The 22,452-nt window shown below is 39.6% G+C and overlaps 1 protein-coding gene across 6 annotated transcripts in view; it reads right to left on the bottom strand.

Moving 5' to 3' along the window:
• The window catches only part of KLHL13 (kelch like family member 13), a 233,728-nt gene extending 212,723 nt beyond the window's left edge, over positions 1-21,005 (bottom strand). For 2 of the 6 annotated variants that reach the window (XM_055268036.1, XM_055268035.1), the window contains exon 1: positions 20,589-20,694. The gene's annotated coding sequence lies outside the window, so the exon portion shown is untranslated. Of the gene's footprint in view, positions 1-20,588 lie in introns of all 6 variants that reach the window. The other 4 variants (XM_055268037.2, XM_055268038.2, XM_063634849.1 and 1 more) reach the window with 4 other exon arrangements.
• Between the last annotated feature and the right edge of the window lie 1,447 nt (positions 21,006-22,452).

A 22,452-nucleotide genomic window follows, 5' to 3' on the forward strand; every position in this document is an offset into this window, starting at 1 on the left:
AAATACTGGCAAACCGAATCCAGCAGCACATCAAAAAGCTTATCCACCATGATCAAGTGGGCTTCATCCCTGGGATGCAAGGCTGGTTCAACATACGCAAATCAATAAATGTAATCCAGCATATAAACAGAACCAAAGACAAAAACCACATGATTATCTCAATAGATGCAGAAAAGGCCTTTGACAAAATTCAACAACCCTTCATGCTAAAAACTCTCAATAAATTAGGTATTGAAGGGACGTATCTCAAAATAATAAGAGCTATCTACGACAAACCCACAGCCAATATCATACTGAATGGGCAAAAACTGGAAGCATTCCCTTTGAAAACTGGCACAAGACAGGGATGCCCTCTCTCACCGCTCCTATTCAACATAGTGCTGGAAGTTCTGGCCAGAGCAATCAGGCAGGAGAAGGAAATAAAGGGTATTCAATTAGGAAAAGAGGAAGTCAAATTGTCCCTGTTTGCAGATGACATGATTGTATATCTAGAAAACCCCATTGTCTCAGCCCAAAATCTCCTTAAGCTGATTAGCAACTTCAGCAAAGTCTCAGGATACAAAATTAATGTACAAAAATCACAAGCATTCTTGTACACCAATAACAGACAAACAGAGAGCCAAATCATGAGTGAACTCCCATTCACAATTGCTTCAAAGAGAATAAAATACCTAGGAATCCAACTTACAAGGGATGTGAAGGACCTCTTCAAGGAGAACTACAAACCACTGCTCAATGAAATAAAAGAGGATACAAACAAATGGAAGAACATTCCATGCTCATGGGTTGGAAGAATCAATATCGTGAAAATGGCCATACTGCCCAAGGTAATTTATAGATTCAATGCCATCCCCATCAAGCTACCAATGACTTTCTTCACAGAATTGGAAAAAACTACTTTAAAGTTCATATGGAACCAAAAAAGAGCCCGCATCGCCAAGTCAATCCTAAGCCAAAACAACAAAGCTGGAGGCATCATGCTACCTGACTTTAAACTATACTACAAGGCTACAGTAACCAAAACAGCATGGTACTGGTACCACAACAGAGACATAGATCAATGGAACAGAACAGAGCCCTCAGAAATGATGTCACATATCTACAACTATCTGATCTTTGACAAACCTGACAAAAACAAGAAATGGGGAAAGGATTCCCTATTTAATAAATGGTGCTGGGAAAACTGGCTAGCCATATGTAGAAAGCTGAAACTGGATCCCTTCCTTACACCTTATACAAAAATTAATTCAAGATGGATTAAAGACTTATATGTTAGACCTAAAACCATTAAAATCCTACAAGAAAACCTAGGCAATACCATTCATGACATAGGCGTGGGCAAGGACTTCATGTCTAAAACACCAAAAGCAATGGCAACAAAAGCCAAAATTGACAAATGGGATCTAATTAAACTAAAGAGCTTCTGCACAGCAAAAGAAACTATCATCAGAATGAACAGGCAACCTACAGAATGGGAGAAAATTTTTGCAAACTACTCATCTGACAAAGGGCTAATATCCAGAATCTACAATGAACTCAAACAAATTTACAAGAAAAAAACAAACAACCCCACCAAAAAGTGGGCAGAGGACATGAACAGACACTTCTCAAAAGAAGACATTTATGCAGCCAGAAAACACATGAAGAAATGCTCATCATCACTGGCCATCAGAGAAATGCAAATCAAAACCACAGTGAGATACCATCTCACACCAGTTAGAATGGCCATCATTAAAAAATCTGGAAACAACAGGTGCTGGAGAGGATGTGGAGAAATAGGAACACTTTTACACTGTTGTTGGGACTGTAAACTAGTTCAACCATTGTGGAAGTCAGTGTGGCGATTCCTCAGGGATCTCGATCTAGAAATACCATTTGACCCAGCCATCCCATTACTGGGTATATACCCAAAGGACTATAAATCATACTGCTATAAAGACACATGCACACGTATGTTTATTGCGGCACTATTCACAATAGCAAAGAGTTGGAACCAACCCAAATGTCCAACAACGATAGACTGGATTAAGAAAATGTGGCACATATACACCATGGAATACTATGCAGCCATAAAAAATGATGAGTTCGTGTCCTTTGTAGGGACATGGATGAAACTGGAAAACATCATTCTCAGTAAACTATCGCAAGGACAAAAAACCAAACACCGCATGTTCTCACTCATAGGTGGGAATTGAACAATGAGAACTCATGGACACAGGAAGGGGAACATCACACTCCGGGAACTGTTGTGGGGTGGGGGGAGGGGGGAGGGACAGCATTAGGAGATACACCTAATGCTAAATGACGAGTTAATGGGTGCAGGAAATCAACATGGCACATGGATACATATGTAACGAACCTGCACATTGTGCACATGTACCCTAAAACCCTAAAGTATAATAAATAAATAAATAAATAAATAAATAAATAAATAAATAAATAAAATTTTAAAAAAATTATACTTTTTTATTTATTAAATGCTTTTAATTATCAGAAGGAACATAAAATTAATTTTATATTATTTTGAAGTACAAAGATGTTATGGAAGTAGGTATTTATGCATTTCATTGTACACCATCTGAAACAAATACTTTTGAAGGTTTCCCAAAAAAAGTTGTACAAATTTGCTAGACTCAAATTAATACAACTTAAAACTTCATTAAACTGAAAATTTCCTTCCAATTCCTAGGAGAAAGACAAATGATAATATAAACTGTTTTCATTAGGTCCTAAAAAGTAAGTATTAATATGTGTCTGAAGCTATAAACTTAGAGACTTTCAAAAGGCTAAGTTAAAGCCAGCCACGGGTTAAAGCCATGAGTTAAGTGCAATCGTACACAGCTATTAAATAAATACACTCGGCTGGGCACAGTGGCTCACACCTATAATCTCAGCACTTTGGGAGGCCGAAACAGGTGGATCAATTGAGGCCAGGAGTTTGAGACCAGCCAGCCTCAGCACCACACCAACACCTCATCTCTAATAAAAATTTAAAAAAAAAAAATTAGCTGGGCATGGTGGCACACACCTGTAGTCCCAGCGACTTGGTGGGGGATTCCTTGAGCCCTGGAGGTAGAGGTTGCAGTGAGCTGAGATGGTGCCACTGCACTCCAGCCTGGGTGACAGAGCCAGACTCTGTCACAAAGAAAGAAAGGAAAGAAGGAAAGAAGAAAGGAAGGAAGGAAAGAAGGAAGGAAGGAAGGAAGGAAGGAAGGAAGGAAGGAAGGAAGGAAGGAAGGAAGGGAGGAAGGAAGGGGGGAAGGAAGGAAGGAAAGAAAGAAGGCAGGCAGGCAGGCAGGCAGGCACCTTGACTATACAAATGAGCTATACTATTTATATAACAAATCTTTCTCTGTGTACATACTTTTTGTCTATACAAAGTCAAAATTTCCTCACAGGCACATGAAGTAAGGTTCTCCCCTCACACTTTTCATTTTTAGATGATGATTAATATACTAAAGAGAGCTCTGCTTATTGTTCTTTGTATTTTTGCCAAAATACAGTATAACATTTTCACTTTCTACAAAACAATTTTTGAACAAAATGGCTCCAAAATGCACCGGGAGAGTTCATGCCACTAGTTAATTTACCCAGTCTCCGAATGGCTGGCAAAATAGCATGGGCTGATGCTGCAGCTGCTACCACGTTCTCAGTTACTTCTGGAATTTTTACAGTTTATTGGCGTAACGTGAGAATTTATACAATTATCTATAGTATGTCATGACTAATACATATGCAATACTAATACTATAAGCTTGCTACTTCCACTCACTTTCTCCATTAAGAAAAACACTGACATTGTTATGTTAATTATCATGGGAACTGATAGTATATCATGCGTTTGCTTTTGAGCAAAAACAAGAACCCATTAAGTTCATATTTTTAAATTGGCATATTAGACAATATGCCAGTTTCATGACCCATTCAGCCTTCAACCCAGCCCACCTATCAGTCAGATACAACATACAAAAATTGTATTACTCGCCTACTTAAAACTGCCAATGGTTTCCCTCAGCAGCCTGGTATTTAAATCCCTCCATTTTCTGGCCCAATTTTTCTGTATTTTCTCTTACTACTAAATATCACTCAACTAAAGAGATCTCAAAATTCTCCCGTATATCCTTGTCTTTCCACTTTTATTTATACATTGCCTATATCTTGAATGTCTTCTCATATCAAAATCCTACCCAGTGACCAAGGCTCACTGCAAAGCCAAGATCCTTGGTCAAACCTACCCTGACTATTCCAATCATTTCTACTCCTTCAGCAATTTTTTCTCAATCACCTCTTTCATGTCTATACATACCATCTGTCTAACAATATTGCAAGATCCTTGAAAGTGGAGGCCCTTGAGCAAGTAATTTAACATCTCTCTATATATTAGTCGTGTGTCCTTTTAAAAACTTCTAGAAGGGCTGGATTAAATGATCCCTAGGGCTCTTCCTAACTCTTACACATCAATTGTTTGTGCCTTCTATAATTCATGTATTAATCATCTGATGTTTATTTCAAATTATTTTATTTTATCAATACCTCTTACAAAATTACCCAGTCCTAGCTACTGGAAAATACTCTAAGTACTGCAATTTCCAGATGGCAAATAGGAAGAGTTGACATCTTAATCAAGGAGTCATAATTAGTAAACTGAATATTCATTCATTCATTTTCTTACCAACAAACATTAACTAAACTCAACTCTGGAGCAGGTTATCATGCCAGACAATACAGATAACTGAGTTAGCCCCTGTCCTCAAGGAATTCATAATTCAGGGAGAGAGACAGAGAAGGAAAAACACTACTTGTAATACAGGTTGTTAAAGAGAGTCATGAACAATACTATGGAAATACATGAAAGAAACACATAACAGGGGTGTGGGGTACAGGAGGCTCAAGAAAACCTTCCCAGAAGAGGTGCTATCTAAACTGAACCCTGAAGGACAAAAAGTAGGCAGCAGTTTAGGACGAGCAGTGATATGGTTTGGCTCTGTGTCTCCACCCAAATCTCATCTCAATTTATAATCCCCAAGTGTGGAGGGAGGGACCTGTAATCCCCATGTGTCAAGGCAGGGAGGTGATTGGATCACGGGTGCAGTTTTCCCCATGCTGTTCTCATGATAGTTCTAATGAGATCTGATGGTTTTATAAGTGTTTAGAAGTTCCTCCTTCACTCTTCTCTCTCTTGCCACCTTGTGAAGAAGGTGCTTGCTTCCCCTTCACCTTCCACCATGATTGTAAGTTTTCTGAGGGCCTCCCCTCAAAACTATGAGTCAATTAAAACTCTTTCCTTTATAAATTATCCAGTCTTGGGTATCTCTTTATAGTAGTGTGAAAACAAACTAATACAAGTAGCAAGTACAAATGTGTGGTAAGAGAGCACATTGGGGAAGTCCAAGTAGTCCCCATAAGGCTGCAACTTCGGATGGGGTGAGAGAGGTGCTAGAGGGACAGGCAGGAGTCAGGTCATGATGGGCTTGTATACTCTGCTGAGAAGTTTTAATTTTTACCCTGAAGCAAATGTGTAGCTGATGTCATAGAGATAATATCTCCAGATAAGTCAAGAAATTGATGAATGATTAAAGGTTTACATTAGGGACAATGTATAGCCGAGACTGTTAGTTATTCCCCAATATCTGTTCTTCCCGGCTCATATAGTAATAAATGTTTTTGCTTGGCACATATCCATGCAGTGAAGGGCCACATTTTCCAGCTTAAGTATCACCATAGGATTAAGTTCTGGCCAGTGGGATATGTGTGAATGTGATGTGTGCAAATGCTAAACTACATCCTTAAAGGAAAGGAGTGTGTTTTCTCCTGCCACTTTTTCTATTCCTTTGAATGGAATGTTCTTAGAAAAGAACAAAGAGAGTGCATATAATGCTGTGAATACCTCATAGAATGAAGATAGAACTTTGTTCACCACTGCATCCCCATCACCTGGGTTAAAGAAGGTACTCGCTAATTTCTGTTTAATTAATTTGTGTAAAATACCTCATTTTCTCTCATTAGAGAAAGTGCTGCCCTACATAGTAAGGCTAATTAAAGCTAGCGAATCTTCTTTATGTGCAGATAAAGCAGATCCCTGTATAAAACAGGTAGATGGACCTAACCTACATGCAGAGTCATTCTAAACCATTTAAGACTTTACCATTTTAGGCACTGATTTAAGCAGAAAATCAAACTATTGTGAAGTAATAGTTTATGAGTATAATGTAATGGGTTCATTTGTTAAAATCAATAAATGATATATCAAGTCACAGAAAACTCAATATTCACATTACTCAAAATTCTCTATCCTAAATGATGTGATACTTTCTCATTCAGCATGCCCCTCTTATACCAGACCAATTTGGCTTGCCTTAAATGAACAGGTTTCTAACGTCTTTTAACATAGCCCAATATCACAATGGCTTAATAACCAAAATCTAGTTGTGAGAAAAGGTAGCATCATACATATAAGCCAGAATTTCTAAATCAAGCAAGCTTTTTGTTTTTAACTCCACGGCACCTGACTCCCTGACTCCAGGCGATCTCAACTGTTGAGCTTAGTGATAAAGAGGAGCTTCCACCTAATTAATATAAAGGTATGCTTAGATTTTTTATTCTAGTGACAGCAGTGCCACCTTAATTGATTTTCTCCCACCTACTAGCTGTGAGATCACTACACCTTTTGCCATACATGGCAAAGCAGAAATTCCATCTATGCAAATAAAAAATTTACTTAAGATTCACAGGAAATCATTTTATCAACTCACTTTAACTTCAACTAAAACTACTTTGGCCCCTGAGTAGAAACAACCCAAGTAGATAACAGGCATTTAAAAATACCGAGAAAGTGTAAAATGACATTTCAAGATCATTCTGAAAGAAAAATTCGGTAAAATTAAAAGTAAGAAAAATCAGAAAAAGAAAAAGAGAGCAACCTAAGATTAACACATTTTAGAAGACACCTATGTTCTTTAAGACATTTAATTATGTCTGAAGGTCATTTTTTAATAACAGAAAGGAAATAGTAATTATTTAGTCTGAAAGATAACACTGACTGTAGCTTATTACTTTAATGAAGACCTGGGAACAGCCTGCCTCCCCCAACACACACACAGATGTTTGGTTTGGTAACTCCCACTGGACAGAAACACAGTCCTTGACTGTAAACACTAACTGTATATTTTTTGAACCCTAAATAGCTGAAAAGTCAGTGGCCGAATTTTTTTTAATTCCAGTTATTTCATACTCTGTACACAGTATCATGGAATACATTTTATAAGACATTTTTCAGCCACATGCAGTCGCTCACACCTGTAATCCCAGCACTTCTGGAGGCCAAGGTGGGAGGACCACTTGAGCTCAGAAGTTCAAGAACAGCCTGAGCAATATACCGAGGCCTCATTTCTACTAAAAAGAAAAAAAATGCCAAGCATGGTGATGTGCGCCTGTGTTCCCAGCTACTCAGAAGGTTGAGGTGGAAGAAACATTTGAGCCCCAGAGGTCAAGGCTACAGTAAGCTGTGATCATGCCACTGCATTCTAGCCTAGAAAACAGAATGAAACCCTGTCTCAAAAAAAAGACATTTTCCATAACACACCACCCCAATACTATGCCCCAGCCAAAAAAAAGGCATGGAGGAGTTGCTTTTACCTTAGCCATCTGTCCACTAGTAACCTATATCAGGTATAACTTTTAGAAGTAATTAAAAATATCAGTGTATACACATAAAATTTCTCAGAAATCTTTGGCTTTGGCCCACTATAGAGCATACACAGACAAGGAGGTAGCCACTCATACTAGTGGGTTTAGCAGTTTTGTTTTAAATACGAGTCTGGCTTTGCTATTTAGAACTAAGATCAATACCTTTATGACAAATACAAATATACAATCAACTTGAATTGAGAATTCAAAATTAGATCGATACATAATGCCTTGAAAGACTGTCACCGATCAAAATTAAATTCAAAGGAGGAGGAGCTCTACAGCAATTTGGAGCTAGACTGCAGAAAAACAGCATGAGGTCTGTGTTAGACTGAGCATAAATCATGAACATTTTGATAGAGAAGCAGTAGTACCAACAGACACTAGTTCCATCCTCTTTGTGGCCACAATTGTTTCAAAACAAATTTCTCTTTTTGAGGTGATGAAAATGTTCTAAAATTGTGGTGACAGTTGCTCAGCTCTGTGAGTATACTAAACACTACTGAATTATATTACTTTAAACAGGTAAATTGTATGATGAGTGAACTATATCTTAATAAAGCCGTTAAATATTTTTTCGACACAGGATTGTGAAGTCAAAATATTGTACACAAAAACAGAGCTCTGATTAGCTGTCAGTAAAAAGATTCTCAATTTGTTTTAACCTCTAAAGTTTTTTTTCCAGTTTAAAATAAACACACCCACACACATATACCGACACGCACCTGTGCACGCACATGCACATATGTACACATAGCTTTGGGCATTGAAATATTCAGAAATACGTTCCTTGCTTTTCAGTAAGACCTCCTTTAAAAGTGCCTTCTTCAAACTATCTTTCCAACTTTAACACCCTCATCTGATCATTTGTCTGTATTTCTCTAGAATCTGTTTTCTAACATGCCTTTTTTAGATATCATGCTCTGTTATATAATGGCCTCTATCCGAGATAGCATGAAAGGAAGTGTGGTTAAAAGCATAGACTCAAGAATCAGACTACATAGATTTTATTCCTAGCTCTTATACTTATTAGGTGTGTAACCACAGGCAAGTTATCCAGCGTCTATGTGCCTCAGTTTCCTCATCTGTAAAGTGGGGCTAATAATAGTTCCTACCTCATAGTATTGTTATGTGGTTTAAATGTATCAATGCATCAGATGCACTTGGAAGGGTCCCAGGCTCATAATGAGTGCAATAATGATTTATTAGTCACTGGCTGGTTGGTAATAATATTAGTATTGGCCAATATCAAATTGACTCATGTTCTCTGTTGCCCCTGGCAAGACTGTAACCTATTTCAGGGCAGTGAATACATTTTCTCCCTCCTAGCAGAGTGCTTTGGGTATAATTGCTTGTTCATAAATGTTCACGTGGATCCTGTACCTATATGATACCAAAAGTACTTATAAAATTCTTACTGAATCCAAAACTCATTTTGATAAATACCAAATTGTGCAAGAAGGTATATAGGTATAGAATGTAGATATCACAATTACTGACATTTTGCTTTAACCCCATCAATTGAAAGGCTACAGATATTAAAGGATCCTTTGGTCTAAAGAGCTTTTTTTTTTTTTTTTTTTGAGATAGAGTCTCACTCTGTCGCGCAGGCTGGAGTGCAGTAGCGCAATCTCAGCTCACTGCAAGCTCCACCTCCCAGGTTCACGCCATTCTCCTGCCTCAGCCTCCCAAGTAGCTGGGACTACAGGTGCCCACCACCGCACCCGGCTATTTTTTTTTTTTTTTTTTTTTGGATTTTTAGTAGAAACGGGGTTTCACCGTGGTCTCGATCTCCTGACCTCGTGATCCGCCCGCTTCGGCCTCCCAAAGTGCTGGGATTACAGGCATGAGCCACCGCGCCCGGCCAAGAGCTTTTTATATCATTAGTACAAAAGCACTGGATTAGAAACTAAAGGTCTACTCTTAGCTCCACCTCACAGGATGTAACCCTTCTGCAATTTACTTAAACTCGTGCGTATTCCACAGGAATAAACAGAGTAAGGACAGTTAATCATGCTTCAAAAGAAACATGCTCTAAAAATAAAGGGTATTATCTTTATTTAAGGTTTGAGCTAATGACCTAATGGTAGAGTAAGTCTAATTTTTCTAAAAAATATATATTTGAATATTGTCTTTTTATCATCAAATGATACTGAGAATGATCACTATTTATAAATGTAGGTATCACTGCTAATAAATAATATATTTCATCAATATAGTGAGCTAAGCTTTTCAAGCACTTGGATATACATTATCTTAATATTGGTCACAAAAACCTGTGAATATACAGTATATGACCAATGTGTTACCTGGTCTTTTCCCTTCTGTGCACCTGTGGCATTTCATAACCAAGGATTATCTGTCTCATCATTTGTCTGACATTGGAACTAAAGGGCATCATGTAAGAAAGTAGGAAAGGTACATTCATGTACTTTCAACTTAAAAGATTAGTCTATCCCTCTAACACCTAAAGCTGTTCTCAATACTCCATTTAGACTTATCCATTCATTTATCAAAGGTACTATCAAACTTTTATCTTCTCTTAGGTTATTATTTGATTTGTTATTACAGTAGCCATGATAAAATCTTGAAATAACCATAACAACTCAAAATCCATAGAAAGACATTATTCACAACAGAATTATACCTCTTCCCAATGGCTTAACTATTACAAATGCTTCAGTATTTTCTTCTTTGGGGACTTAAAATCTGGAACAATTAGAGATAAATCAGAAAAATGTGTGACCTCTGTGATTATCAGAAAACCAAATGTTTTCATGTTTAAAAGATAACAATGTTCATAGTATACATTATCCTGCATATCCCTTTTCCTTCAAAATGGATATTAAAATTTTAAATCCTATTAAACCAAACAGTATCACATTTAAATACATATTGGGTTAATTGTATTAAAAACTGACATTTTTCTTGGAATCAATGTGATGCCATATTTGAGTAAGTAATAAGCCAACATTCACCATAAACTTTCTTGTCTGCCAGAAAACTAGTGTTAATTCTAAACAGTCTACTCACCATTTACGAGATGCACATTCAAAAAATAGCATTCCAGCTAGGATTAAGACAATATAAACAAAGAAGACACACAATTTCCCCTCACATTTCTGCTTCATATATGATTGGCCAAGCTCCTATAGTATGCTCCAAGTTATCAACTAATTTAGCCACAAATCTATGAAAATAGTCAATAATAAGTATAGTTATATTTCATATGTGGCTTAAGTGTGCTTAGCACTCTATATGCATTATTAATTTAATCCTTAAACTAGATGAGATAGTTTACAAGGGAGATAAACAAGGCTCAGAGAGGTGAAGCAAGTTGCCCAACAAAAGGCAGTCAGGATTTGAACCCAAGCCTATGATTCCAGGGTTCAAGATCATAGCCATTAAGCTCTACTGCCTTTCCACTAAGAAATATCTGAGAGTGAGGCCAGGTTCAGTGGCTCATGTCTGTAATCCCAGCAAACTGGGAGGCTGAGGCAGGAGGATTGCTTGAGCCCAGGACCAGCCTGAGCAACATGGTGAAACCCTGTCTCTACAAAAAATACATAAAAATAGCCAGGCATGGTGGCATGCACCTGTAGTCCCAACTACTTGGGAGGCTGAGGTGGGAAGATCACTTGAACTTGGGAGGTTGAAGCTGTAGTGAGCCTTGACTTTGCACCACTGCACTCCAGCCTGAGTGACAGAATGAGAACCTGTCTTAAAAGAAAAAAGAAACATCCAAGAGTGGAACAGAAAACTTTGTTGAAATGAAGTGATCTTTAGAAATGTACCACCATTTTTTAAAAAGTGGGACCAAGAAAGAAAACTCTACAAACTACCAGCAAAACTCTTATCTCCTTTTACTGAATAGACTGTAAAAGCACTTCACATGTAGACGATAAAGACCATCCACTAATCACAATCCTCTATACCCAGGTCCTTACAAGCTTTGAGCAGTAACACAACAATATAACAATGTCAGGCCCTGTGAACTATGTCTGGCATGGAACAACAGCAATGAAAGTGGGACTGCAATAATGAAAATCAGTTGAAAGATTTAGTGTTTGACTTACTCCATTTACTTTCACCCCCTTTCTTCACTTGCCTTTTTCTTCTTCATCTTTCTCATCTGGAGCAAATTAAACCATCACGTTGTAACAGGCATTCCTCCAATGCTCTGCTGGCCTATTTTCAAAACCATCTCAAACTGTAGAAACCTTTTATCAACCTCAAAGCACATAATCCTTGACAACTTTCTTCTAGTATTAACTATTTCAGTGGCCAGCAATTAACAAACCAATTTGTATACTATGTTGTAAATGAAAGCAGCTTTAAAGTTAGCAAAAGTGAACTTCAAATCAATGAGAAAGGCAAGTGTGCACAGAACAAGGCAAAGCTTTGACACCATGAACTGTGCTGCTTTAAGTTTGTGGTCCTTGTGTTCTAATAACTTCTAGCCTTTTCTAAAATTTTTTTAAAATTTTTTTTTTTGAGACAGGGTTTCACTCTGTCACCCAGACTGAAGGGCAGTGGTGTGATTGTAGCCCACTGCAACCTCGAACTCCTGGGCTCAAGGGATCCTCCTGCCTAAACCTCCCCCCAGTAGCTGAGACTATAGGCGTGTGCCTCCATGCCCAGCTAATTTTTAAATTTCTTTTTGTTCTTATAGAGACAGGGTCTCGCTTCGTTGCCCAGGATGGTCTTGAACTCCTGGGCTCAAGCAATGCTCCCGCCTAGGCGTCCCAAAGTGTTGGGATAACAGGAGTGAGCCACTGCATCTGGCCTAATAACCTTTATTCTGAAGATATCATTCCCTAGGCAGCTCCTTCATAGTCGCTCTTAGCCATTACCCACCAACATTAAAAACTCTGTAAGAACTCAACACATGTTTAGATTTAGACCATTAGACCAAGGGTAACCAACATGTACCCTTGAAACTGCACAACAGAGAAAAACATTTATGTCCATTAACTTTTCCACAGGTCATCGTGGGAATTTACGGCTATGAAAATGTTTGGGTGTTTGACTAAAAGAACAGATTCGGGCAGTACAGCACCACCTCAGTGCTTTCCAAAGGGTCATCTCAGGGTTACCACAGCTGCCCTTGCAAGCAGAGACTTTCTCTGAAATATTGGGGTTTGCCTCAAATTTTCTATGAATATTGTGTTCTAAGGCAGAATGTATCTGAATTTGTTTAAAGATTTTTAAATAGCTACCAGTTAATGTTCTCCTAAATCTCTGTGTAAAACAGATGCTTCAAGAAAATACAAGCTGCTTTATTTTGTGGCTCCTGGGCACACTACCTTGTCACCACCCTGCTCAATCAGTACATGTGCTCCACTTTGAAGGACCCAAAGTAACGGAAAGAGCACTAGACAGAGATTCTTTTTGTTTAGACTAGCACACTGCTTGGAATATAATAGGCACTTAATAAGTATTTGTTGAATGAATTGGCAGAATAGTTTCAAGGACTTGTTTTCAACTACAAGAAAATTGCAGAAAAAATCCTTTGAGACATATAATTACTGGCAACCCCACAAAACCAAAGGAAAAAAAAAGACAGGCCAGGTACAGTGGCTCATGCCTGTAATCCCAATACTTTGGGAGGCCACAGCATGAGGATCACTTGAGGCCAGGGGTTCAACACCAGCCTGGGCAACATAATGAGACCTCATCTCTACCAAAAACAAAAGCTTAAGAAAATATACCAATTGTATATTGGTAAAGAACAAGAAAATCCATGTTGTTTTAGTTTAGTTGGAAAGGAAAAGGCTGTCAAGATGTTATATAAAGATAATACTGAGGGGGGTTGTGTTAGGATAATTAAAATCCAATTCATATCGTGGACGCTAAGAAGAGTTTTCAATTAACTCTTGGGTTTTCCTTTGCATGTTTTTAATCTTAATGATGTCAAGTTTACAGAGGAAAATAAAGAATTGTAACACACACTCATGTCCCCATGTAACCATGCAGGGCGCTGGGGTTAAGGAAGGTCAGGAATCATGTCTCATTTGTTTTCTACCTTTCTCTTTTGTTTTCTTTTTTTTTTTTTTTTAAACTGAGTCTCGCTCTGTTACCAGGCTGGAGTGCAGTGCCACCATCTTGGCTCACTGCAACCTCCAACTCCCTGGCTCAAGTGATTCTCCTGCCTCAGCCTCCCAAGTAGCTGGGATTACAGACACATGCCACCATGCCCAGCTCATTTTTGTATTTTTAGTAGAGATAAGGTTTCACCATGTTGGTCAGGATGGTCTCAATCTCCTGACCTTATCATCTGCCCGCCTCTGCCTCCCAAAGTGCTGGGATTACAGGCCTGAGCCACCATGCCCGGCCTTCTCTTGCTCTTAATACAGATTTCTATACACATTAGCAATTCGATAAATGTTCAACAACTGCAAAAAAATAAGTGTCTAATCACATTAAATAAGTTCTTAACTGAATGTCTTACCCCCGCCCCCACAAAAGACTCTCTTGTGCTAAAGAAGCATAGGTTGGTTTAAATAACAACAGAAAAACAAAAACTAAACTGCTCTGAATGGTACCAGATGACAGTACTAACAGACGAGTCTTGGCTCATTTTTTTTATCTTAATATTTTATTTAAGGCTTCTATTGTTAAAAATTATGCATCTAACATAATAAGGAGGGTATTTGAAGTTTCATATTTAAACATCCCCATGGTTTGCCATAGATGACAAATATAAATACATGCATGAAATTGTGATTTTATTTTCTTTTTTTCTTTCTTTTTTAATTTTATTATTATTATACTTTGTTTTAGGGTACATGTGCACAATGTGCAGGTTTGTTACATATGTATACATGTGCCATGTTGGTGTGCTGCACCCATTAACTCGTCATTTAGCATTAGGTATATCTCCTAATGCGATCCCTCCCCACTGCCCCCACCCCACAACAGTCCCTGGAGTGTGATGTTCCCCTTCCTGTGTCCATGTGTTCTCATTGTTCAATTCCCACCTATGAGTGAGAACATGTGGTGTTTGGTTTTTTGTCCTTGCGATAGTTTACTGAGAATGATGATTTCCAGTTTCATCCATGTTCCTACAAAGGACATGAACTCGTCATTTTTTATGGCTGCATAGTATTCCATGGTGTATATTTGCCACATTTTCTTAATCCAGACTATCGTTGTTGGACATTTGGGTTGGTTCCAAGTCTTTGCTATTGTGAATAGTGCTGCAATAAACATGCATGTGCATGTGTCTTTATAGCAGCATGATTTACAGCCCTTTGGGTATATACCCAGTAATGGGATGGCTGGTTCAAATGGTATGGCTCATTTCAATTACATGACCCTGCCATATCTATTTTCCTATGACATGAGAACCACACAGCCAGTCCTCTATTCACAGAGTTATTGCATGAGTAAATCAGTACATATTTACATGGTAACTATTATGAGCAAGCTATTGGGAAAGATAAAGTAGTTTATTTACCTCCCTAATCTCCACCACCCACAGCAACAATATACTATGTGCAAGGCCCTGATTTAAGCAGTTTACTGCAAGGTGTACAATCTCATCAAAAAATCTTGGTGCCAGATGTGTTTCTGAATTTAGAAATGTCCAGACCTTTAGACAGGAAATATACTTCATATACCATATGTTATGTAATACACCATTAGGGTCTATGGTGCAACCCCATAAACATATTAGTAATTCTATAGCAAAACAAAATAAAGACCAACATTAAGTAGAGTAAAGACTATAAATACCCTATGTCAGTTTAAGCCAGGTTTTGCCACCACATGAGTTTTGGCATCTAAGTTACCAAATAAAATCTTTATCAGTTTTCAGAGCTTTCGAAATTTAAAAATTGCAAACAAATTGTGGGCCTAGGCCAGGGTAGGTGGTTCATGCCTGCAATTCCAGCACTTTGGGAGCCCGAGGTGGGTGGATCACCTGAGGTCAAGAGTTTGAAACCAGCCTCACCAAAATGGTGAAACCCTGTCTCTACTAAAAATAAAAAGTTAGGCCGGGAGCAGTGGCTCACGCCTGTAATCCCAACACCTTGGGAGGCCAAGGCAGGTGGATCACGAGGTCAGAAGATCGAGACCATCCTGGCTAACATGGTGAAACCCTGTCTCTACTAAAAATACAAAAAATTAGCCTGGCGTGGTGGCACGCACCTGTAGTCCCAGGCACTCGGGAGGCTGAGGTAGGAGAATCGCTTGAACCCGGGAGGCAGAGGTTGCAGTGAGCCAGGATCATGCCACTGCACTCCAGCCTGAATGATAGAAAGAGAGAGCAAGATTCCGTCTAAAAAAAAAAGAAAAGAAAAAGTGGGCCTAGCTAATTCATGTAATCTTTGCAAGTACCGTAAGAGGCAAGTTCTATTATCCCTTTTTTACATATGAGATAACTGAGGTACAGGGAGGTCTACTGACTCACCCAGTGTCCCACAACTATTAAGTCTCCTAGCTGGAATTGAAACCTAGGTGGCCTAGCTCCAGAGCTTTGAGCTCTTAACAAGTATGCTCTACAATCTCTCTCAGAAACCACTTTGGAACATCAAACACGTGAAAAGTAAAACAGTATTAAATGATCTAATATCAAAAAATTAATAGGAGAAACATCACAAGACAGCATTTATTCATTATTCAATAACTATTTATAAAGTGCATACCATGTGCTGGGTGCTCAGAATACAACAATGAGCAAACCAGATAAGGTCTAGGTCGCCTTCATGAAGCCAGAGGCAAGTGGGGAGATGGCCAGGCATCAAATAAGCATAATTATGACACAACAGGGCAAGTGTGTGACTGCTGTTCACTTTCAGAGGGGGAGATCTAGTTCAATGGGGAATAGTGTAATAGGACCTGGGATTTGAAATGATAAAAAAGAAAGGCATGGCATCCATTTGACAAGCACCTACTGTGCACCTACTCTATGCCAGGAATAATGCTAAGCACAAAAGTTCCAAACTGGGGAAAATCAGTTTAAACCAATAGAGATTTGTGAAAGAGAATAATAAGGACATATGGGAAAGTAGGCTGGGATCAAATCAAGTTGACCCTGCAGACACTGATGAAGGTTATTTTGCAGGTTATCCCCCCCCAATATTAGGATTTACTCCTATGGAATGTCAATAATCATCTGCATTCCTATTTGGGATCAACTAGACCTCAAAGCTGGATTGCCTTCAAGGAAGGGCTTAGGGCAATAAATTAATTTAAGCCTCAGGAAACACAGTAACCCTAATCTCTCAAGGAATAAAGGTATGGCCATTTGAAAATGCTGGAGAGGCAACAGGTAAAAGAAAATGATAAGCCCTTCTTAAAATTCCAAAGGCCCGTTCTAAAACCTAGGTTATTCCTTTATACAAAATAAAATTTCCAACCTTCCAAAGGAAACGTATTTCCATGAGAAAATAAGACATCATTCTTTGAAAAATAAATTAAGTTGAACAATGATCTGATTTTTAATAAAGTTGGTGACAACTTACCTTGTAGCACAAGTCACAATGTGACAGTGGAAAGTAAACTGCCTTTTAACATACTCACCTCAGTGTTCCCATTCCCCCATCCCCTTACCTAAACAGAGTAGAGGAACCGAATTACATGATTATTTAGCATACTGATCATAGAGTTTTTTTATTCTCAGGTATTAATATAAATGACTGAATGAGTAGACATTCTATTTATCCTCTGCAAAACTTTTTTTTTTTATTTCCCTGGATAATTTTTTTAAGCCAATGACCTTCCCCAGGAAAGACTCTTCAGTGGCTTCCTATTGTTCTGAGAATCAAACCCAAATTCTTTCTCAGGACCTCCAAGTCCTATTTATCTTATTGAGCTGCTTCTAGGCTCTGTAACATCTTCTTTAATCACTACCAGCTCACTAGGATGCAGCCATGCTGGCTTGCTTTCTGCTCTTCAAAAACGCCAAATCTCTTTTTCCCCCCTCAAGGCCTTGGCTCTTACTCTTCTCTCTGCAAGAACGTTATCTCGGGAATGTTCTCCCAGATCCTGACAAGGTAGGCCTATTCTCTCTTCTCTTTCAGGTCTCTGCTCAATCATCTTCTCTGAGAGGCGTTTTCTGACTTCCCACACTAAAGTAGGCCCTTCCTAGTTATCTGTATCATATTCCCCTACTTATTTTCATTGCTCTTACTACAGTCTATAAGGATCTTCTTCATTTGTTTGCTTGTTTATTGTCTGTATTCTCTGGTAGAATATAAGCACTGTGATACTCCACAAGAGCAAAGATTGTGCCTTATAAGGTTTATCATTGTGCCTAACACAGAGCCTTGGCACACAAGTACCCAGTAGATTTTGTACATTGAATTAGTAAATGAATTAATGATACATAAAAACCTGATTGTTATGAATATCAGTAACTCGAGAAAGCCGTTTTTATAATTTTGAGATATTTTCTCTAGGGCTATTCATTTCTCTACAGTCTTTCCACATTTTCTGAAATAATTCCTGGAAATTTGTTGTATTATTTCATAGCAATAAAAATACATCGGTTTCAAACAGTGGATTTAAGAAAAAAATATTTTCAAGAGGTTTTAGTGGTTTATCAAACATCAGTAAAAATCAAACAATTTGAAAATTGATCAGTCTCATTTCACTACTGCAAGTCAAATTACATGAAGAAGCATAATTTGAAATGTAAATAAAATGAGAAAGAAGATAATCCAGTAAGTTAGTGCAGTTACATTTAGTAATACCAGAAATATCCAGTCTGATAAGCTCTAGGTGTACCAGATGGACTATCAAACTCATATTGAGTCATATTGAAGATTCAGAGCAAAATGCTTATGGCTAACTCATATCCACCTTTATTCTTTTCCTGGCAAATATAAATAGTCTTACTATGCAATCACATTAGCAGCAATCTTAGCTTAGATTTTGTATCAATAATAAGCGCGAAAAGAAAAAAGCAAGAAAATAGTATAAACTCTTTTCCTTGAAAAAGTTGTAAGTTTTTATGTATTTTGAGAATGGTTTGCTAAGAAAATTACAGATTTAGAAAGGTGGGCCTATTAGAATAAGTACCCTTTCCCTACTACATTCCATTTTTTAATAAACCTCAAGTAAACTCAGGAATTTACCAAATCAATTGGAAAACTACAAATCATCTGCAAGTTATCTAACTAAATTAAATTGATAAGCAATAGGCTTTACTTTTCTTGTGAAAACTACTTTCTTCAGAACATCAACTAAGCCTTATATAATCACACTACACTTTTTGAAGTGTGCTTATAAAAATGACAGATTGAAAACCTTGGGCTTTTTAATAATTGAAGCTCTTATTTATCTGTTTTTTTAAATACATCATTTGATGTTGTAGCAGAAACTACTCTCATCTCACTGCCATAAGAAGTGCTACCAGGACAGTGAAATTTAGCCATTATCTTCATTCACAACCTGGTTTCTTCTGAGATTGCTGCCAATTAGTGCACACTGTGTCAATGGCAACACTTGGTCATACATCAGGCAAACAACTCTTTTACCGTTAAGTATGAGGATATTAATAAGAACTTGCAGTTAAAGGAGCTAATATTTTTAGATGTAAAATGATGTCATAAATGCTGAATTATTTCATTTTTCTCAGTTTTTAAATTTGAACACTAGATACAGTCTATTTCCAAAAACACAGCTGCATATGTCAGCATGTGCTTGTTCACTGGTATTTGCCTCCACTTTGTGCTTCTCCGTTCAGTTTTCTTCACACACTAATTGCAGTATGAAAGTGAGCAAATGAACCTCAGTATGGGAGCTAACACCACAACTACATGGGGAGAAAGCGATATCGCTAAGAGTGAGTAGTCTTTTTTGTAACTACGTGGTTTTAAAATATGCTGCTTTTAGAGGGTTTATACAAACATGAAATCTACTGTTAAGAAACTGTGACTTAAAAAAAAAAAAGCAGGTGCCCTCCAGAGACAGTTTTAAATCCCAGCGTCTCTTAGTCTCCATTCAACGTGCTTAGTTACCAGCCTATGCTAACTTGAGCGACTTTATCCCAAACCACTAAAGTCCTCTGACTACATTAAAACGATTAACATCCTAGTTTACAATTAGAGAAATGGAGCCAGGCATCACAATTCCCACCAATCCTCTCTCTCAGGCCTGCTCAGCAGCCAGGGAAGAATCAGATTTAGGACCATGTACGAAGATTGCGTACCAACATATATACATACATTTTAAGTGGCTATTGTTCTTGGGCTAAGTTAATGAAACCTAGAAAGAAACTTTAAAGTTCCCTAGTTGACATTTACTATGGCTATTTAGTGAAGGAATGATCTCATCACTTTCAGTAAACTGTAGCCTAGACTGTAAGCCTCCAAGAAAATCATTAGTCAACTGTGATTAAACAAACAAACAAACAAAAAAGTCAAAATATTCAGAGCTGAAGACATTCAGAGCTAAGTTAAAAGCTTCGAGGCAGAAGAGGAGTGTGCTCCTGACTTGGGAGCCAGCAGAGGAGCCTCCTAAGTTAGAAGATTCTGAAGCAGAGATGGATTAGGAGGCACAAAGCAGAAACTATTAGAGGGCAAGAGACAGTAGGGCCGGGGCGGGCAGAGGGACCCCAGACCGTCAGGGCAGCAACAGCGAGGCCCAGAGGAGAAGATCTTGGAGAGATGACAAAGAAGCACAGGAAAGCCGGGTTCTGGGGTCCTAGAAGAACCCAGGCGTCCGACGGAGCCAGAGGGACCCGGAGAAAGGGATGCGAAGGTGTAAGGATGAGGGCGCGCACCAGCACGCGGGAGAAAAAGAGGGGGCGGCGGGCAAAACGAAGCTGGTTCCCTGCTCCTCTGCTCCTCTGCCCCGGTACAGATTGCAACTCCTCGCCGCGCACCGCGCAGCGCCGGGTCCGAAAGCAGGGAAGCGGCTGATGGAGCCCCTGTGACTTCAGGACCCTGCCTCACCTTGCTCGCCGCGTCCTGGCGTTCCGCCGCTTGTCCGCCGGGTGCTGCGCTCCGAGGGCCAAAGAGGGAGTCGCGCGGCGCAGCCGGGGCTCCCTCCTGCTGCGAGGCACCAGCACCCGCACCTTCGCACCCTCTGCTCGCCCCGACCACTTCACCCTGTCCTGGCGCAGGCGGAGAGCAGGGACCCTAACCCGAATGCCGCTCCAGTTATTTTCAAAAGTCCCCGTTCCTGGCTTCCCGGGAATAGGAGCCGAGCTACTGCGGCCGCAGCGGCAGAGCCTCCGCCTGACCTCACCAGGGTGTGGGGGGGCTGCTGAGGGAGGGGGGCGGGAACCCAGTTGGGGAGGGAGGGGGCAGTGGGGGGGAGCGCTCGGGCGGGGGAAACATGGCGGCGGGGGTGGCCCCGGCGGCGCCTGCGCGGGAGGCAGGGTGGTGGGGAGCTGGGGCTAGGACAGTGTGTGGGGTCCGAACGGAACTCCCAGGCTGTAGCCAAGGCGTGACAGGGCCGGACCCTGAAGCTGAATGACCGCTAAGTGGCCCTCACGCTTCCGAAACCGGGAGGCTCGGGTGTGAGCCCACATGGCTTCTAGTGCCGGGAGGCAGAAAAAGTGAAAAGTGTCAAGTATCCAGGGACAACAGTGCAGCCGCCCCGGGTTAGCCACTCCAAGGAGGTCCATCCGTGCATTCTGCCAGCCGTGGCCTCGGCCTCCTCATAGTCACGGCGGAGCCCGAGCAAAGGGTGTGCTCTGGAAGCGGTGCCACCTCACCTCAGTGGGGCCCACGTCTCAAAATAAGCCTGACCCAGGCTCTCACACAAATATCACTCTTATAGTGGGATAAGCGCTTCATCCCTCCCCCTCCCTGCTGCAGTACGCAACATTAAGAAAGAGGAAGGATAAAAACTACAAATAACAACTTAAGATTTTACTGAGTGTCTGCTATGAACCAAGCAAGCACTGAAGCATCAACTTACCTAATTCACAGCTACTCTATAAGTTACACACTATTGTCTCCATTTTACAAGTGACAAAACTGAGATGTATAGGTTAAGCAAGTTGCCAGAGGTTACATAAATAGTAAGTGGCAGAGCGGGACTCAGGATCCCAAGCGGTGTGATTCTGGCACCCAGGCTCTTAACCACTATGCAAACTGCTTCCAAACTCTGGTGGCACTGCTCTTCTAAGTCAGAATCTTGATTCTGTTCTATCAGCCTAGCCCCCCAAAAAACCCCAGTCAAGCCTGTTTTTCCCCTTGCTTGTCTTCTATTCATTCTTTGCCTTCTTGACGGTTACAGCCTGGGGCCACCTTCTTACACCTCTTCCTTTGCCCTTTCTACTTATAATTCCAGACTCCTCCTTGGGAAAATAAAGGGAGTTTGCTCTTAGCAACCAGTTTAATCACTGTTGTGATTTTTTTTCTTTGGCTGTTTTTTTTTTCTTCTTCTTCTTCTTCTTAAGGAAGCGATGCGGTGAGTGTGGAATCTTTATGTTTTCTAGGATTTCTCCCTCTGGGATCTGAGATCTTCAACATTGCTGACTTTGTATTTCAACTTACATACACTGAAATTCTAGTAGTAGGTTTTAGGTAAATTTGAGAATAATCAGCTACTCAAAAACTTGCTAGAACTAAAGATAGTACCACATTGTTGGACTTTACCAAATAATCAAAGAACTCCAAATATACATAGAATTTGCATTATTACTTTTTACCTGCAAGTGTATTGAACCCAATTCCCCTTTGTTAACAGGAATGCATCCATTGGCTTCTCCACTACGCTTACTCAATAATTATTGTATACCTGCCTTACACACTAAATGCTTATTAGGTAGAGAGCACCTTTTACAGAAGTTTACAATCTCACTGA

The sequence above is a fragment of the Symphalangus syndactylus genome, chromosome X, assembly GCF_028878055.3.
Source record: "Symphalangus syndactylus isolate Jambi chromosome X, NHGRI_mSymSyn1-v2.1_pri, whole genome shotgun sequence".
NCBI classification, from domain to species: domain Eukaryota; kingdom Metazoa; phylum Chordata; class Mammalia; order Primates; family Hylobatidae; genus Symphalangus; species Symphalangus syndactylus.